Below are 6,928 nucleotides of genomic sequence, written 5' to 3'. Positions count from 1 at the left end.
AGGGGAGGAGTTATTTTTCTTAAAGTAAAAATTCCTTTTTACTTGTATTTTTCATGACGTAGAGCCCTGGGAAGAGAAAACTTGGAAGAGAAAGGTTGAGTGTGGTAGGCATAGGAGAACAGGGGCGGGGAAGTTGGTGGGGGGCAGAGGAAGAAAGGAAAAGGGTAAAGGCAAGGATGAAGTCTGTGGTTCTAGTTCCAAAAAATAAGGCAGTAACTATGATATGGTTATTAAAGCTGTAAAATGAACCCCCTGGGAGATTAGAGGAACAATGGTTTTTAAATTTTCTTTTTGCTCTGGAATTATAGAGTATGTAAACAAAGACTATGCACCTGGACTATAATGAAAGGTTTTGCTTGGCCAACAGTGGAAAAAAAAGTCTCAATTTTCTAGAAATTTAGGAGGGCTTGATGAGATGAGTTAACTCTTGGAGACAATGAGCTTCAAAGTTTGAAACAGGCAGAATTTCAGTCACTGAATCTTGGCTCTGTCTCTGTCTCACTTTTCCTGTTTCTATATACCTTCTTCCTACTCTTCCCCCCTTCCCTTCCATCCACTTCCCTGAGTGCTTCCCATGTCATGCATTATAGTAGTCTGTTAGGGGCTCAAAGATGGAAAGAACACTTTTACCATCTAGAAACATTTAGTCTAATGGAGAGAGGTGATCAAAGTCACAATGGAAGTGTGATTCAGTGGAGTGCTGGCACTCAGGTAGGAACATCTAGGTCCACCTGGAAGAGGAGTGAGAGAAACTTCAAGAGGAAGTGAGAAGAAAGCTGAATCTTGAAGGAAGAATAGAGGTTTCTTAGGTAGATGATGGGCAAGGAACATAAAATAGAAAGAAAAATATGTGCAAATGCACAAAAAAGAGAACAAGATAGAGCAAGCTGCAATTAGTTCAGTGTTGCTGAACTGTAAGGTGATGGGATCATGGCATCTGGCCCCTTCACTTCATGGGAAATAGACGGGGAAACAGTGGAAACAGTGTCAGACTTTATTTTTCTGGGCTCCAAAATCACTGCAGATGGTGATTGCAGCAAATTAAAAGATGCTTATTCCTTGGAAGGAAAGTTATGACCAACCTAGATAGCATATTAAATAGCAGAGACATTACTTTGCCAACAAAAGTCCATCTAGTGAAGGCTCTGGTTTTTCCAGTGGTCATGTATGGATGTGAGAGTTGGACTGTGAAGAAAGCTGAGCGCCGAAGAATTGATGCTTTTGAACTGTGGTGTTGGAGAAGACTCTTGAGAGTCCCTTGGACTGCAAGGAAATCCAACCAGTCCATTCTGAACGAGATCAGCTCTGGGATTTCTTTGGAAGGACTGATGCTAAAGCTGAAACTCCAGTACTTTGGCCACCTCATGCGAAGAGCTGACTCATTGGAAAAGACCCTGATGCTGGGAGGGATTGGAGGAAGGAGGAAAAGGGGGTGATAGAAAATGAGATGGCTGGATGGCATCACCAACTCTATGGACGTGAGTTTGAGTGAACTCCGGGAGTTGGTGATGGACAAGGAGGTCTTGAGTGCTGCGATTCATGGGGTCACAAGGAGTCAGAGTTCCTCAACTGAGCGACTGAACTGAACTGAACTGAAGGTGATGGGAATAGCAGATGAATTAATCAGGCAGGGCCCAGATTATGAAGAGCACTAAAGTGCCACATTCAAGGGTTTGGATATATCCTCTGGGTTGTGGTGATCCATTCAGGAATTTTGCACAAGGGAGTGATAAGATCAGAGAAGACCAGATTCACATGGAAACTAGAATGGACAATAACTACAATAAAGCATATAAAAACCCAGGAGGTTATTTCAGAGGTCTAGGCAGAGATGTGGGGGACCTAAATCAGAGCAATGTCAGCAGAAAGGAGAATAGAGACTGGCCATATGAAATATTTAGGAGATAGATGTTTGGGGACTTGCTAGGTGATTATAGAATTGATGCCTCCAAGAAGGTCCTTCCATCTTTAAGATTTTATATTCATGGCCTATATGCATATCACTCATGATTTAGAACAGGAAGCAGAAAATTTTCTATTTCACAAAAAAAGGAGTAGATAAAAGGGCAGGAGGAGCAGAAACCAGAGGGCTGCCACAGGCCTTGTAAGATCATATCATTAGAGCTACCACCCAAAGGACAGGAAACTTCTGTTGTTACAACAGATGTCTTCAAACAGTGAGGTATGGAGTCTGACTGATGTAAACACATCTGTTGGAACATGTTTGCCCACCAACATGTCACAGAAATGTAGCCTCTGTTTCCCTTTGCCTTCTAAGCCCAGATATTTATCTCAATGGGAAAACCTAAATTGTATCCAAGCTTTAACTGCAAACAAGTCTTAGAAATTTAGTATTGGGATGCAGGAGGGACCCTACAGGAGTGGGTCAATGTCACTGAGCAGTGTCTAGCACCGTGGGTTATGTGGTATGACGTGGAAGCCAGGGACTTCCCCAGGTGGTCCAATGGTTAAGAATCCACCTTCCAATGCAGGGGACAAGGGTTCAATCTCTCACTGGGGAACTAAGATCCCCCATGCTACAGGGCAGTTAAGCCTGTGTGCCACAACTAGAGAACCCCACATGCTGCAACTACTGAGCCTGCACACCCTACAGCCTGTGCTCCCCAGCAAGAGAAGCCCTTGCACTGCAACTAGCAAAAGCCCACGTGCCCGCAAAAAGACCCAGCACAGTCAAAAAAAACAAAAAAGAATTGGAAACCAGTTTTGTATTCCTAGAACCCCTAAACACATTCATACTCTTCTCTAATGGCTATATAATAAATACTCAGTGATTTACCCCTTTGGTTGTATATTTTGTGTTAATTCTCACAAGACTTCAGATCTCTACTCTGTAAAATGAGAAAACTGAACTATTAATGGCATCCTTCCAACGTTCTCTGAATCTGTTGGTTTACTGAATGCATGAGTGCATGCTAAATCTCTTCAGTTGTGTCTGACTCTTTATGACCTCATAGACTGTATCCTGCCAGGCTCCTCTGTCCATGGAATTCTCCAGGCAAGAATACTGGCGTGGGTTGCCATGCCCTCCTCCAGGGGATCTTCCCAACCCAGGGATGGAACCCGTGTTTCCTGCGGCTCCTGCATTCCAGGCAGATTCTTTACTGCTGAGCCACCGGGGAAGCCCAATCTACTGAATAAATCAAACTAAACCTTTCAAAGATAGAAAATGTAAGCTAAAGACAACACAAATATACTTAAACTGCTTAAGAGATTGTTCTATATGACCCTAATGTCCAAAAGTTGATTTAATTTGGCTGCTAAGAGCCAAGTTAAAATGGAAGCTTCAGCTGATGCAACTGAAAGTGTAAGAGTGTCAAGAAAATGGAGCTCGAGAGAGAATCTTGAAATGAATCTCTCTGGAAAGAGCTGCAGGTGTGCTGTGTGTCTCTTTTCCATCAAAGCAATGGGATCAGAAGACCTGCTTCTTGCCACATGCATAAAGGAGGAGCTCCATTCAATCACTTAGAGAGAGGAACTTTGTCTACCTGCCTCCTGCCTGGGAAATCTAGAGGACCAGATTCTGGCTGGCTACCTAAGAAGAATCTTCTGTGTTGGCTTTGGCATGGACTCCCAGAGGGGTTGCAACAAAATGTGTGAAATGGTTTATTGAGGGCCAAATGTGAGCCTCCCAAGATGAGCTAAAATGGGGTTATATTAAATCCTGTCCAGTACAGCTGCCTAGAAGCAGCATGGGACCCCACTGTGAGGAGTTGTTGCTGAGGAAGTACCTCCCAGTGCCTCCCCTTCTGGGTCAAGGGGACTATTGTGGAGAAACTACTACTGTTTAGGGCCTCTGAAGTATAAGCCAAACGAGCTATATAAGAATTGTTGTTATTGTTGTTCAGTCACTACGTTGTTTCCAACTCTTTGCCACCCCATGGACTGCAGCACACCAGTCTTTCCTGTCCTTCTCCTGGAGTTTGCTCAAACTCATGTCCTTTGAGCTGATGATGCCATCCAACCATCTCATTCTCTGTTTCCCCCTTCTCCTCCTGTCCTCAATTTTCCCCAGCACCAGGGTCTTTACCACTGAGTTGGCTCTTTGCTTTGGGTAGTCAAAGTATTGGAGCTTCAGCTTCAGAATCAAGTCTTTCCAAAGAATATTAAGTATTGATTTTCTTTAGGATTGACTGGCTTGATATCCTTGTTATCCAAGGACTCTCGAGAGTCTTCTCCAGCACCACAGTTTGAAAGCATTAATTCTTTGATGTTCAGCCTTCTTTATGGTCCAACACTCACATCCATACATGACTACTAGAAAAACCATAGCTATGACTAGACGAAACTTCATCAGCAAAGTGATGTCTCTGCTTTTTAATATGCTGTCTAGGTTTGTCATAGCTTTTCTTCCAAGGATCAAGCATCTTTTAGTTGCATGGCTGTAGTCACCATCTGCAGTGATTTTGGAGCCCAAGAAAATAAAATTTGTCACTGTTTCCATTGTTTTCCCATCTATTTGCCATGAAGTGATGGGACTGGATGCCATGATCTTAGTTTTTTGAATGTTGAACTTTAAACCAGCTTTTTCATTCCTCTTTCTTCAGTTCTCCATTTTCCAAATTCCATAGGTGGTTTGTAGTTTGAATGCTGGACAGAGCAGAAGTAGTTTGGACAGGCTGCCTGTTGTCTGACTTCCCTGGGAAGCAGACTAGAATTCTTGGAGGCTGGGGGAGAATAAGAGAATTTACTGTGAGCCTTGTATAAGGTGTGAGAAGCACTGATGCTTGACAGACAAGCTGATTATTGCAGACTATGTGAGGGTTTGGGAAGATTTTCCAGATCACTTCCTATCTTGTAATTCTCATTATTGTATTTTGCTGAACCTAGTGGAGTCTTGGGAGACTCACCACTGTAGCCAGAGGCCTTGCTTTACTGTGATTCTAGATCCCTGGGGTTCATGTCATTGCATCTCCAGAACTGCTCAGACCACAGAGTTACTCCCTTACTCCTTTCCCTGAGCTGATGCCTAGCTTTACCTGGTTTATGCCAAATATAGAAGAGGGAGATGGGAAAAGAGATTTAGGTTTCTCTTTCCTGGAAGTTTTCTTCAAGAACAAGATTTTATGGCAATTGCCTTGAAGGTGACCCCTCAGGTTTATCTAAGAGGAGGCCTTGGGCCACAGAGAAGAAAGCTGTTCAGTCAGAAGAAAGTCTGAAGGGTCAGAATGGCAGTATCCCCTTTCCTTTCTTCAGTGATGACTTTAATGAACTTAGACTCACCTCCATTCTCTTTGAGGAGCTCTTCTGCAGCTAGCAGTGTTTCTTTTTTTTGCTCTTTCCCAAGGGTCATTCTTCTGAAGCTGGGACTTCAAGTGACTTTGAGAAATTAATCTTCCCGAAGCACCTATTATGTCATGCCCCTTCTTAGGAGTCGAAGATCACTTCCTGCTGGCAGTCACACTCTGCCCTGCTCTAGCCATCCACCATTTCTGTGCACACACCCTGTCTACCCATCACATACACCCCACTCCTTCTCATCTCTCTGCTTGTGGTCATGCTCTCTCCTGGTGCAGGCCTCTAAATTCAGGGGTGGAGGAACTCTTCTACCTCCATTTGGTCTGTACAAGTCCTGTGCATCATTCAGACCCTGAATAAACTTCAGTCTCCTCAAGAAGCCTTCCTAGTACCTAAACACTTTGCTGATGAGTTCCTGTAGATCAAATATGATGTCCCACACTGACTTACCTTGGAGACTTCTGGGATGGTGTGCTCATTGTCACATAAGTCTTACCTCTGTTTGACTGATTCAATATTTCCCATCATGGACCATAATGTGTACCTAAATTTTATCTTCCTCAGCACCCAGTAGAGTTGGGTATTCTGTAGGAGCTCTATAAGTAAATGTTGATTTAACTTGGTGACCCTATTCTAAATATTTTCTTATTAGTAACACAGAACAGTGATTCAGCTCATCTGCCAGAAGTATTTTTTGGTTTCTTGGGATTTGGAACAGACTTCATCTCTTCCCACAAGAACACTTGGAGCCATCCTTCCTTTGTTCTGAGTATAATATTCTGTTTAACTTTTCAGATAAGTCTACACCAGATGCTTTTTTTTAAGTTTGTTTTTCTTACTGGTTGCAAAATATGTTCTCTCTATTTGTTGTGTTATGTGAAACTGGCTTCAGTTTTTGGATCCACTTAAGTCTGTGAAACTTTGGCATATATCCCCCCTCTGACATGGTCAGGAGGATAAGGAGGAAGGTACAGTGAATTAGATGCTGAGAATTTTCCTGAGTTTGAAATTGGGTCAATCACTCCACAAAGAGGCCATTTTCTTCTATTTCCTCAAATGATATATTGTTTAACCAAGGTGTTCCTATGTTCAAAAACCCCTAGTGTTATCCAAGTCTGATTTCCCTAGACTGATACTCAATCAGTTAAATTTATTTACTAACTTAGTCACTCATTAAAATATGTATACCTACTATGTGGCAGTGAATCAATACAACTAATTATTGGGAAGTCACAGGGGATGTGGAGAGAGGTGAATTACTGTTTCAGTATTCACTAACCAGCATGGATGTGTCCATGTATGGAGGAGAAAGACAATGGGGAGGGGAGAGATTAAGATAAGTACAAGCATAAATCTACTTAGGGAAAAATACAAGTGATACCAAAAGGAAACCAAGTTACTATATTGACTCAAGTGAGAGAGAACAAACATTTATATGGGAGTAACTTGAGAGGCTTTATGGTGGAAGTGTGGTATTTGACAGAGAAGGCAATTGTACCCCACTCCAGTACTCTTGCCTGGAAAATCCCATGGATGGAGGAGCCTGGTGGGCTGCAGTTCATGGGGTTGCTAAGAGTCAGACACAACTGAGCGACTTCACTTTCACTTTTCACTTTCATGCATTGGAGAAGGAAATGACAACCCACTCCAGTGTTCTTGCCTGGAGAATCCC

This window comes from Budorcas taxicolor, chromosome 16 (genome assembly GCF_023091745.1).
Source record: "Budorcas taxicolor isolate Tak-1 chromosome 16, Takin1.1, whole genome shotgun sequence".
Taxonomy (NCBI): Eukaryota; Metazoa; Chordata; class Mammalia; order Artiodactyla; family Bovidae; genus Budorcas; species Budorcas taxicolor.
This window is presented reverse-complemented; position numbering follows the sequence as displayed.